Source organism: Botryllus schlosseri, chromosome 14, assembly GCF_051294905.1.
Source record: "Botryllus schlosseri isolate E-star chromosome 14, Bs_hap1, whole genome shotgun sequence".
NCBI lineage: Eukaryota > Metazoa > Chordata > Ascidiacea > Stolidobranchia > Styelidae > Botryllus > Botryllus schlosseri.
Genome location: NC_137249.1, coordinates 5,768,201 through 5,781,556, shown reverse-complemented (window position 1 = coordinate 5,781,556; position 13,356 = coordinate 5,768,201). Strand labels below are relative to the sequence as shown.

The 13,356-nt window shown below is 40.9% G+C and overlaps 1 pseudogene across 1 annotated transcript; it reads right to left on the bottom strand.

Annotated features, from left to right (window-relative positions):
* Nucleotides 1–2,010: 2,010 nt before the first annotated feature.
* On the bottom strand, nt 2,011–6,007 carry LOC145455717 (transient receptor potential cation channel subfamily V member 6-like; annotated as a pseudogene). Its single transcript, XR_013920403.1, has 2 exons — nt 4,728–6,007; nt 2,011–4,634 (listed from the first exon to the last, which is right to left on the bottom strand). The product of XR_013920403.1 is annotated as a transient receptor potential cation channel subfamily V member 6-like (transcript).
* Nucleotides 6,008–13,356: the final 7,349 nt, after the last annotated feature.

Sequence of the window (13,356 nt, the reverse complement as noted above, 5' to 3'; positions counted from 1 at the left end):
TTAGATCCAGTGTTGGGATGTCTCAACTCAATGCTGCACTCTATCGACACGACTTCCGTCGTTGTTCCACTTTCATTAAGAATTACGTGGAAAATATGTCATGTGTCACCCACTTTGCTTATCACACGTGACGCGTATATACGTCTCTTATCATCGCGCGTTTTATAACGTCAAATGTTTTGCTGACAACGAGGTCAGTAGCAGTGTTTGGATGAATCGAGTTACGTTTTTGCAATAACCAGGCTTGACTCGAGAGCCTGTCCTAATTTATGACTTGACTTGACTCGGACTCGACGTATGATAACTTCAGAAATAGTCAGTAACGAAGAACGTCTATATATGTTTGGAGTACTCAAAGTATGTTTTGCCCATACTTGCATCACTTTTATGTTTTTGGAATACTTTCACATGTACTTGAGAAGTTTTTAGGTAAAACTGCTGACGTTTTACAATACGAATTTTTATAAGCAGAAAGTAATTTTAGCATAAGTTGGATTCCTTTTTGTCACTGAAATTGTCACGGAAACTGCGCGAAATACCGCTTGTATTGCGCTTTGAATATTGTAACTATGTTTGTAGTCTAGTTAGTCATTTTGCTTAGTCATGAAGAGACATATCGCAATTTTGGAAGTAGCCGGAACCGATTAGCTACAAAAATCCTGCAACTCCTCGACCAAATCTACCTTTTGAAACTACTTGTTTGACTAATTGTCAGCCTTTTCGTTTTTTACTCCCTTTTCAACCAGTTTTAACATGACTTGGAATCGATACTTGATATTGAGTAGAATTTCACAACGTTGCTTTACTTTTAATTGAGTATAGCAACCCTGACTAGTTATCACTCTATTTTACCGGACCTAGACCTGGCATATCCACAGGTCACCCTTTTTGTTACCTGTCCTTTTATATTGTATTCTTTTACTTTTTATTCAGTGTGTATGCCTCCTTTTTATATCGCCTAGGCCAGGTTGGTGTCTGATATCGAAGTCTACTCAAAATCGTTTCGACACCTTCCTATCTTTCATTGTATCGCAGTTTTGTGGTGTATTAAAATGATGAAATTATTAGCAATAAATTGAATTGAATTGAGTTGGCTGTACTTTGACCACTTCTGGAGAAATGTGAAATGACTCGTGACAAATGGAAGACAGCAGATTTTCAAGTCAAATATCCGGTATTTGAATATTATACTTCGCAAAGCATTTCTGAAACTATTCTTCCCATTGGAAATGACCACGTCATTAATGAATTAATTCCGACAGCAACGCCCTCGCAGACAAAACAGCTTAGGCATGCCCTTGACAGCCGCCATAATAGAGTTGACTGGCATTATAATAATATCATAATAACCAGTATGCATAAATTTATTCAATAACTATCGTTCGTGTGCAACTAGTCGATTCTCCGCGCAGTTGAACATCTGATTGAATAGTATATTTATATACTACTAGGAGATTTGTTACCGAAACAAAAATCCAATTAAAACAAACATGTTTAAAACAATGCCCTTGTTTAAAACATTTTCTTATTGTTCTTTTTTTGTTGAGCCATGACGTCACGAATATTCAATTGCGATCACCTAGTCGATTGACATTGACAATTGAAGATATAGGGTAATTATAGCTCCTTTGACGAAAGAGGCGTCCAACCCCTGTCACATACGGTCACGGACCAAAAATATTCTTAAACATCAGGACTACATCGTCATGCAGCATTTTTACGGTCGGCTGTCATCATCATCAAAACATTCATTCCGTACCAATGATCTATCTAGCTGTTTAGCCGACTAATTCGAGGTTTCCAACCATTCCATATTGTATACGTCGGCTATATCGAGTGTAAATGGTCCGTAGACTCATACTAGATGTTTTTCGGAAAGTATTTACAATATTATGGCCTACTTATACAACCTAAAAAATGTTTTAAACAAAGTGTTTGAACAACCGTTTGTTTTAGATGCAATCCTATCAGCACGCGAACGCTTATTTCCCCTCGACACATATGGATGGGTTCGGCCGTGATAGAACCTTCTTCCAGCATTTCAGTCAATAAACATATCTTACAGTAAATACTCCCATAATATAGTTTTTAGCATGGAGTATAGGCTACTCCGCGAGCAATCGAACCCATAACTCATATCGTTCTAGCAGCTTAGTAGTTGAATACAATCAAATTCGGTGAGATCTAGCATACATATAGCATACATCTGCACTAGCATATCCGCACATTATTTGAGTTCGATCGGGCAATGCTTCCGGCTGGGTCACTTTCATTCTTGAGTTCTCTATCTCCCGGTCTCTCGCTTCCATGAGAGAAACAGTCTTCCCGAGTCCGTGCCATTCAAGACTGATTCGCGTTCATATTGCCCTGTGATATTTTGGCGATTGTTCGAGTGTTTTTCCAGCGGTATCCGATCTGAGCTTTGCGTTCCCCGCTACCCACGCCGCGATCATGAACCCATAGCAGACCCCTGTCTTCTACATTCACTTGTACGGGTGCATTTGTATCCACTGGCCCTTCTGATGTCATTCTCGTGGCGTGTATCGGCTTGCTGTATTTATTTTGAAAGTTGAGCTTTTCCTCGTTCCGATAAGATCTTTCGAGTATGATCACAATACTGGCCCATTGACGCCTCCACTCTTTTTGGGTTTTTGAGGCGATTGTTTCGTATGTACGCGTCATCATAGCGATGAGCATGCTCAATAACAAGATATGAACCATCAACATATACACAACAAACAATATAGTGGTCAATGGTGGGTATCTACTTGATTTCACGGCGTCGTAATCGAACTCACCCAGACTCATTTGCAACAGGGTCATGAACGAGCCTAGCTCTGTTTGAAAAGCGAAAACGTCCAAGTCGTTGAAAAGGTAGAAAAACACAACTCCCGATGTTCCCAGCATAATGATATAAATTATTGAAAATCTTAATAGGTCAGTTTTTATCATTGTGTATATCATCGTCACAAAGGGCCCTGTGAGAGATAATCCTCTAGCGAAAAATAAAAAGTAAGACCAAAGAAACGGAATCGCAAATGCAAGTAACCAATCCTCTACGCTTACCAATTTAGTGATCCGAAGTGGAATGCATAGAAGTATAAGTAAACAACCAAGATAGTATAACAATCTGGAGGGAACTGTTTTTAGATTTTGCATGAACCCAAGAATGCCTTCGATCACTATTTCTCGTATTATATAATATATATCGATCGCACATCCAATACATGTGAGTATTTCGAAGACGTATCTCGCTACACTTGAAGGGTCCGTTCCTCCTAACATCAAATTGATGTCGAATGGACGCAGGTATACCGCGCATGACAGAAATATAATGTGAATCACATGCAAAATGAAGAGACGAAAGTATTTCTGTCGAGCGAACGATTTCCATTTTTGATCCAACAAACTTGTCACGACACCGCCTTTTAACATGTTTAAATGGTCGTCTTCGTTTCCTTGGATGATTTCCATCAACCCGGATTTCCAATTTGTGTCTCCATTAGGTGCGATAGTGTCCAGGTTTGCTAGGGGATACGCATTGCAAATCATTCGACTGTAGGACCAGAATTTGGTTGCGGATATTTCCAAAATAGCCTTGAACATCTCGCTTCTTCCCAGCTTCGCTGCTAGTGATAATGGCGTTAGGCCGGCTTTATTCTGGACGGATGGATCAGCTTTCGTTGTAACATGCGTCACGGCGTGGTGATACATGTCGATTCTGTTGTGTATAACAGTCATATGAAGTGCGGTGTTACCGAAGGAGTCTCGATTTTTCGGGTGTGCCCCTTTTTGAAGAAGTATATCATACATCTCATGATTTCCCACACTGGCAGCAAATGACAGAGGATATTCTCCATAGTAAGCCAGGCCTTCGTAATTCTCCTTTTCGAGAATTTCGGCTCCTAATTTAATGTCCCCTGGAGTGAAAAATTTTCCCCGCGCACGAGCATGGACATCACAATACCCAGTGTCGAGCAATACTTTAAATGCTTGCATGGAATTATTTATGATCGCGAAATGGAGACACGTTTCACCAAAATAGTCCGGCCCCATGTAAGCGTCAACTGCCATTTGCGGGTATAGTTCAAGCAATATTTTCGCGACGTTAAGTGTTTTAGGAGTGTTGTTCACGAAAAGCATATGCAAAGCGGTTTCGCCGACTCCACCTCTTTTTCAAGCGTCCAATAGCACGAGTGTGCGTCATATTGTGATATCACGGAGGTGAGACTCGCCGTAGATTGGCTGACATCAGATTGGATGCCTGTCGTATCCATTCGTAGACGTGTGTCTCTTTCTTTGTTTTGGTTATGGAGCTTCGATGCTGCTTCTTGTGCTTTCAAATATTTCAAGTATTCGTTTTCGTCTACCTTTCTGACATCTTGATACAAGAATTTGTCTTCAATTTCCGCTTTGATAAATGGTTTCATTCTGGCTTTCTTTTCTTTGTACGACTCGTGGATACCCCCTTCATCGTAGGCTTCCATCAAGGTTCCATTCCCCGCGAAATTGATGAGTTTGTAAACTTCGTTCGTCTTCATTTGCTCGTTTTGGAGTTTCCATGACGAATCGGGATCGGATCCGATTTTTGTGTTACGGTAGAAAAACTTGTTCCAGCGTTTGATCATTGTGGTCTGAGTAAAAACAGATGCGCGTTAAAGTGACCGTGTTAGAGGAAGAGCGTGTTCAAATCCAAGAGTGAACAATTCACGCTGGGGCCTACCCACCGTGCAAAAAGCTCACACACCAGCAGATTTTCGGGAATAGACTGCGGTTACCGGTTATGGATATGCAGCGACCGCTTGGCTCCGGTGCGGGATTGGAATGCAAATCGCAAGTGTGTAGGAAAAGCAGAAGTAAGCTCCTCGGTATGTTATATATACAACTATAAATATGTTAAATTTTATTTATAGTGCGGTCCCGTTTCGTATCATGACGAAGTAATAGGGTCCATCAAACACTAGGTGTCGCCAGACTTAGGGTGTTAACCGCCGTTGTTCCGAAGTTTTAATTCGTCCCTTGACGAGCTCACGGTCCAAGTAGAGCACGTTGTAGCCATTATTTACAGTCGGGAAAGCAGCCTACAGGTTTCTGACAACGGTATCGCGTACGTAACAACTGCGGTTTCCAGTTCCACCCAAAGTCTGGCGACACTTAGTGGTTTGATGGGCCCTATTATCATATACTGCGTTTCCATGCACGGCCGATGGGCCCATTTTCGAGAGATTCGGCCGACGAACGAGATAATTTTGTTGCGCATTCACAGATTGCACACCCACGTCGGCCGACGCGTCGGCCATCGAGTGAATCCTTCGGCTTAGCCCTTCGGCCATGCTTGCGCTGTGTCTTGGATTAGCGAATTGGTATTCGCTACTTACAATACACTTTTCGTATCAACTTGACTATGGCTGCACTCCGGACGGATCTTGGACGCCTTGAAAAACCCGGAATTTAATTATGATTGCAATGGAATTTAGTAGTTCCGGTACTGCAACGAATTACCCGTAGGCTACCGAAATCTTCGCGATCGGATCACATACGCTGCTGCCACAATTCGAGGGTTTGTGTTCTGGGGCATGGGTACAATACAAATTATACCGTTTGACCACAAACTAGGTGAACTTATTCACATTCCCTTGTAAGCAAATCATCAATAGGACACTGGAAGTTCATGTCTGAATCATGACGACGAAACAGAAGTACCGGTAGACTACTGGACAAGTTACTATTCTGCGCTCGAAATTATTGGACCACGATATCCATATCCCCCACGTACTAAGATACGCCACTAATTTTCATATTTTTTCCATTTTGTTTATCTTCTGTTAGTTTTAAGCAATTGGTTCATCATGACCATTTTACATGTTGGATGGATTTAGGCCTACGTGTTCAAGGTGAAAGCGTGTTGTTTGACTGAATGACCGCTACAAATCATCTCGGCTCATTCCTACCGAGTCATTTATCGCAATCTTGTGATTATTATGAAATTATTACACAAAGTAAGCCAAAAACGTCATTGCGATCGCTTTGCCCACCTAGTCACGGTCGGATTACGCCTGGTCATGGAAACACGGCCGACATGTACAACGCATGCGTCATGGCCTTTCTGCCGACCGTTGGCCGAGCATGGAAACGAAGTAATAGTGTCCTATATGGTGTCGACACAGGCAAATCTCACGCCTCAGTGAAATTGTATCACGTCACAATTTCCATTTGGCTACAGGCAATTTGACGGTCATTTTCGACCGGCTTGACGAGCATTAAATTTGGTAAAACGGGTATCAATCGAAAGCGGACTCTGCACTGATTACGAAAATATAAATTTTATTCTGCTCGTGTTCCTAGAACTCTCACAATCAGCCTCGAATTTTTCATTGTTATGGAGATTGGCATTGGGACTAGAGCCCGACCGATTATCGGCTTGCCGATAATATCGAGTCGATATCACGCTTGGAGAGAAATATCGGTATCGGCCATTGAAGGTAAAAAAATATCGGCCATTTTCGTGACGTCACAACATGGTGGCAGGGAGTCAGAGAAGTCGATAGAAGACGTGAGGACGGTAAATTATAAAAATAAATGGCCAAGCTGCATATAATGCATACTGCATACAGGCAGTAGGCGTGCCTATCTGAAAAATATTTTAGATAACTAGCCACCGTTATGCCCCACTGACTTCGTGGGAATCCCCCTGCAGTAATCGATCACCATGAAGACAGAGAGCAGCTGGATGGATAGTTTACCACTGTGATTCTATTAGAATTTTTGGCGAAAATCGGTGATCGGGTGAATCATGGAAATATACTCGGGTGTCATTACGTTTTGTACTTTGGAAATTACATCTGCATATTCAGGGACCTCTTGCCATACTATTTCTTGGTGATGTATTCAATGACAAATGCACGTAAACGACTGTTTTCGGGTGTAATTCCAGGTATTATGACGAAAAAACAATTTTAAGAAGACGAATAGATACCTACTACACAGCCGTTTGACTGAATATTTTGCAGAAAAATCGTCAGAAATGTGTCGATGATAACGCTCAACAGACCATGTCTATCGACAACCCTTAGGTATAAATATATTTCGAAGAGTGCGGGAATGGTTTCACACAGGCGGTTGCTACGAAGAATCATCATTTACCCGAATATATGATCACGACGAATAGTAGAACACTTATTTAAAGGATTCGGACTCTACATATATCTCATTAGAATCGAATTGAAATCGGACATTTTCGAAATTTTGATAATCCGGACACACTTATGGCCACAGTTCGACCCTTGGGACGTCGACTTGAATAATAATTTTGGTCTCGATAGAAGCGGCCAGATTAGTAGAATCCATTTCAAAACGAATTAGGCTTCGGACTCTACATATATCTCATTAGAATCGAATTGAAATCGGACATTTTCGAAATTTTGATAATCCGGACACAATTATGGCCCCAGATCGACCCTTGGGACGTCGACTTGAATAATAATTTTGGTCTCGATAGAAGCGGCCAGATTAGTAGAATCCATTTCAAAACGAATTAGGCTTCGGACTCTACATATATCTCATTAGAATCGAATTGAAATCGGACATTTTCGAAATTTTGATAATCCGGACACAATTATGGCCCCAGATCGACCCTTGGGACGTCGACTTGAATAATAATTTTGGTCTCGATAGAAGCGGCCAGATTAGTAGAATCCATTTCAAAACGAATTAGGCTTCGGACTCTACATATATCTCATTAAAATCGAATTGAAATCGGACATTTTCGAAATTTCGATAATCCGGACACAATTATGGCCCCAGATCGACCCTTGGGACGTCGACTTGAATAATAACTTTGGTATTGATGGAATCGGCTAGACTAGTAGAATCCATTTCGAAACGAATCAGGCTTCGGACTCTACATATATCTCATTAGAATCGAATTAAAATCGGACATTTTCGAAATTTCGGTATTCCGGACACAATTTTGGCCCCAGTTCGACCCTTGGGACGTCGACTTGAATAATAATTTTGGTATTGATGGAATCGGCTAGACTAGTAGTATTCATTTCAAAACGAATTAGGCTTCGGACTCTACATATATATCTCATTAGAATCAAATTAAATCGGACATTTTCGAAATTTCGGTATTCCGGACACAATTTTGGCCCCAGTTCGACCCTTGGGACGTCGACTTGAATAATAATTTTGGTCTCGATAGAAGCGGCCAGACTAGTAAAATTCATTTCGAAAGAATTAGGCTTCGGACTCTACATATATCTCATTAGAATCGAATTGAAATCGGACATTTTCGAAATTTCGATAATCCGGACACAATTATGGCCCCAGATCGACCCTTGGGACGTCGACTTGAATAATAATTTTGGTATTGATGGAATCGGCTAGACTAGTAGAATTCATTTCAAAACGAATTAGGCTTCGGACTCTACATATATCTCATTAGAATCGAATTGAAATCGGACATTTTCGAAATTTCGATAATCCGGACACAATTATGGCCCCAGATCGACCCTTGGGACGTCGACTTGAATAATAATTTTGGTAGTGATGGAATCGGCTAAACTAGTAGAATCCATTTCAAAACGAATTAGGTTTCGGACTCTACATATATCTCATTCGAATCGAATTGAAATTGGACATTTTCGAATTTTATTGTCATACCGATTCCGAAAGTCTAAATACTAATAAGATCGGGGCACTACAACCCCCTAAATCCCAATAAATTGGAAAATCCAGTAGCGCAGTGAAACAATGCATGAATTGGTAATCTAATGCGCTATCGGCTATCGACTGCGTCACAGTGATTCTGAACCGGGTGCCGATTAAACTGCTCGACTATATCTAGCTAGAGTAGGCTAAGTGGTCCGACGGCTCTTACTGCATCTTTTTCTCAAGTATTTACACAATCATGACACCCAGCCTTTGCAAAAATCGTTCAATACACGTTTTAAACAAAGTGTTTTGAGACACCTCATATTTTCATTTTTTTTTCAATTTAAAACAACGCCTGATTAGAGGCGTATATAAGTATGAAACATAGATCCATAAATCGCGTAACATTGCATTATGCATTATCCTTGCTGTGCCGCACTGTTGTAAAAGGGGCGTCAAACAATGTATCCCTCGGTGTTGGGATGACTCGAGTCATGACTTGACTAGAGTCAGACTCGAGTCACCTTTTTCGTATGACTGAGCCCCCATTGTTTTCTCACAAATAAATTGACCGCAATCGAAGTGATCGTATATGTATATATATGTATAATTGTATATGTATTTGTATATACGTATATGTGAGCGATACAGCGCCTTCTTGCATGTACATTTAACTCTATATTCGTTGATCGGTTCGGAATCAATGACCACTAAATCTGTATTTTAGACAGCTCGCAAAATGCAATGACGTAATCATGCCTCATACTTGGAAAAGGCAATTTGACCGGAATTGTGACTTGACTCGTGACTTGACTTGACTTGACTCGACTTGACTCGAGTCACTTCCAAAAATCGATCCAATATCGGTCGGGCTCTAATTGGGACGCAACAATGGTGTCTGTCTCTTTTTCTCTTGAGCTACTCTCTCGTTTCGCCAGACAGCATTGTTACGTCCTGAGCTACTCGCTCGTTTCACCAGACAGCATTGTTGCGTCCCAATGCCAATCTCCATAACAGTGAAATATTCGAGGCTGATTGTGGGAGTTCCAGGGCCACGAGCGGAATAAAATTTATATTTTCGTAATCAGTGCAGAGTCAGCTTTCGATTGATACCCGTTTTACCAAATTTAATGCTCGGCAAGCCGGTCAAAAATGACCGTCAAATTGCCTGTAGCCAAATGGAAATTGTGACGTGATACAATTTCACTGAGGCGTGAGATTTGCCTGTGTCGACACCATATAGGACACTATGCTATTATATGAATACCCGACCGCGGCCGTGAAGCATTGAACCAATCAATTCCTCTCTCCTTTTTTCATATCGTATACAGTAGTAATACTTGTGCACTCCAATATGGGGGCATACCTCAATTATAGTCTCTTCTCTTCCTTGGAACGTCAAAAGACTTATATTTTATGCAATAGAATGGAAGTTCTTATCATCGGCATAAATGCGGTTCGAATCTTTAACAATTTCAGATGTGCACGCTTGCTAGTTCGGAAATACTATCGCGCTCAAGAGTGTGCTACTAAAGCTAAACTTCACTGTAGCAGTGGTTCCCAAACTGGTGTCCGTGGTCTTGTTGGGGTTTGTGAGACAATTGTTTTGACCTTACAAAATAATATTTAACACGATCCCGAAGAAATAAATTTCGTGGCGAATAAAAATTTTCGAGCGAAATATTTACCAAACGAAACTTGGAAGTAATATTAGAAATTTGTTTTAAAGTTTTGTGGTGACTTCTGTATGGAAAGGGAAAAACATACCCTGACATTTCTAAGATGGCCTTGAAAGTATTAACCCTTTTAAAATCTGATTCCGTATACGGAATCGGTCAACTTCATCTGGCCCTGTCTTTATTTGTCTACGTCCTATAGGCTTCATTTTTGTTTGTAGGGAAAGCTAGCAATCTTCTGATTTATATGATACCTAATTCGAAGGCATAAGGCATGACAATTTTCGAGCACCGACGATCTTACATAAGGAGTTCGGCCGAAAATACGCACGCAGAAAAAAGTGGTTATCACCAAAAATTTCCACATATTTCCGAGTGGGAAATCTAGTCCGACATTCTGCCAGAACATCAGAAGTCGACTTGTACGGTGTTCTGTGTAATTTTTCACCGTCTCAAACATCAAAACTTGTTCTTGGGAGTATTCTGAAGGGGTTTGGTAATTGCTATACCACGTTGTTTCATGCCATTAACTGGGCGGTAGGGGTCCGATTCGGTATTGATCTTGAAGTTGACCATAGTGACCACTTACTGACCACGCCCATATGTAAATTTTTCATGTATTTTTGATTTTCCGATAACTGGCGAGCGGCATGGCTTACGGCCATGGTTTACGGCTTGTTTGAAACCAGGCAACGGTGGCTACGCACTCATGCATCATTTTTGACTCTCTGGTGCTATCCTGGGGGTCAGTCTTGAAAAATGAGAGAAAGAAAGAGATTTTTTAGAGAAAAAGTTTGTTTATTTAGTCTTATACAAAACCCTAGACATGTCTTGGGGTGTCGATCGAGGGCGGAAACGGTAGAGGGATATAGTCCACCCACTTTTAAACTGAAACAGCCCAGAGTTAAATCTTGCTGAGGTCACGGTATGAATTTGAAAAGTGATGGTCAGTTTCGCGAAAACTGACCAGATTTCAAAAGGGAGTGAGAGGCTATGAGTGTGAATGAGAATCTGTATTTTCAGCACTATGCTTGCCATCAAGCCAAAAGCTTGTTACCGGTTAAATGTGATTCACGGAATGAGGATTGTGATTTCCAAAACGGAACCAAACATAGTCAAACTGGTGACAAAGAGCTAGGTGCACCCGTCACATTGACCGGCTTGCTAAATTCTACAAAACGGGTATCAATGGAAAGCTACCGCTGTACTGATCATGAAAATAAAATTTTACTCGGCTCATGGTCCTGGAACCCCCCAAAATCAACTTCGAATTTTGCTTTGTGATCGAGTATGGCATTGTGATGCAATAATACTGTCTGGCTCTTTCTTCTTAGCTTCACTCTCGTTTTGCTAGCCCATATTTTGGATCCGATAAACGGGAAATTTTGACAGGTAACTCTGATCGCTGGTAAATTGGCTAAATAAAGCAAGGTCAACTTTACGCGGCGTTCCCGGTACTTGAGGATAGTTTGTGATGAGTCGACTCTTTTTTAAGTCAACTTTCGCAGCAGTTTCAGAATAACCCGTTTTTGATGTATTTATTTTGTGCCGGTATCCGGGTCATTAAATATATCTGAATGGACGTTCTAACATTTCCGCCCCCATTTTCTCTACCTCTGGCATCGATCCCAGCAGGCCTAAAACTAGGACTAGGTAAAATCGAGTACATGGGTGAACTCTGACTATTTCGCAGCGCTCGTTGTTCAGTAATATTACTTTTGATGTAAAATGGTATATTCGAGTATAATTGACTCTTATAAGTCGACTTATCGGCTATAATCGTTACAATTGATACTTTTATCGTTTTGCCCTAGTTAGGCTTACCATATTTTGAAAATGCAAAAAGAGGACACTTTTTCAGAAATTTGCAAGATACAAAACCGGAGTAGAATTCCCAAAAACCGGTGAATTTTTCCCACTTTGCGGTCGGTTGACTAGAAAAAAAAAAAAAAAAGGTCTTCATTTCGCTCAGAGCTGAAATCACCGCTTTTCCTCCGAAATACCCGCCGGAGCTTCACTTCTGCGCTATTTTGCGGCATATCACTCGCAATTTCCTCTATATCTGACCTAAATTTTCAAAAAAGAGGACAAAATCTCAAAAAAGAGGACAAAAGGGCGTCCTCCGAGGACACTTTCAAAAAAGTCAAAAAAGAGGACAAATCCTCTTAAAAGAGGACGTATGGTAAGCCTAGCCCTAGTCAATTTTCCATTCGTTCTTGGTTCGCTCCTATGCGTATTTTATGCGGGTAGTACAACTTCACTTCAACTCAATTCATCTCACGCACTGATTGATAGCATCTATAATAGGATGAGGGTGACGAACAACCTCATCAAATTCGTAAGTTCGAGATTTCGTGAGCTCGGACAAAATCAATAACTCGACCTATCTCATTTCGAATGGTTCTAAACAGTTGCGCTCCAGTCTTTTGCGATACACACCTCGAAATATTGTCGTTAAGGAATTGGCTTCAGCATTTGGCTATAGGTCTACAATGCTAATGATATCGTCGCGAAGGAAGCCAGATGACGATATTGTATTTCAGACGATTGTGCCGTCCTTTATAATGAGAATTGCATCACAATAGATTTTTATTTATGCCGGCGGTAGCTGTGTTTTGTCACAAGTAACGTATGTATGATCGCAATTCAAACTCCCAAATTCGTCTGTGGAGTTTTACACTTACCGTACGGCCAGAATATTAATTGAATCTCCTCGAACACGAAACAATTCCATCAGTCGCTCTACTTGTTTGCGAATAAACCTATAACATTGTAGTCTTCGCGTTCATCCTATTGGCCATCGCAATATATGGTAATGGAAGTTCAATGGACCTTGTGCGAATTTGCTAATCTTTCCAATATGTCGAAATATACACAGTTGTACATACACTCATATTTTGCGACATTGACTTCTTGGGCAGACGTTTTGCCGAGTCGCTTCTGCATATTTATACAAACGGATGATGTGACGTTATGTTACATCAAGAGTTGCATGATTTGAACTTAAGCCACATACAGTCCCAAG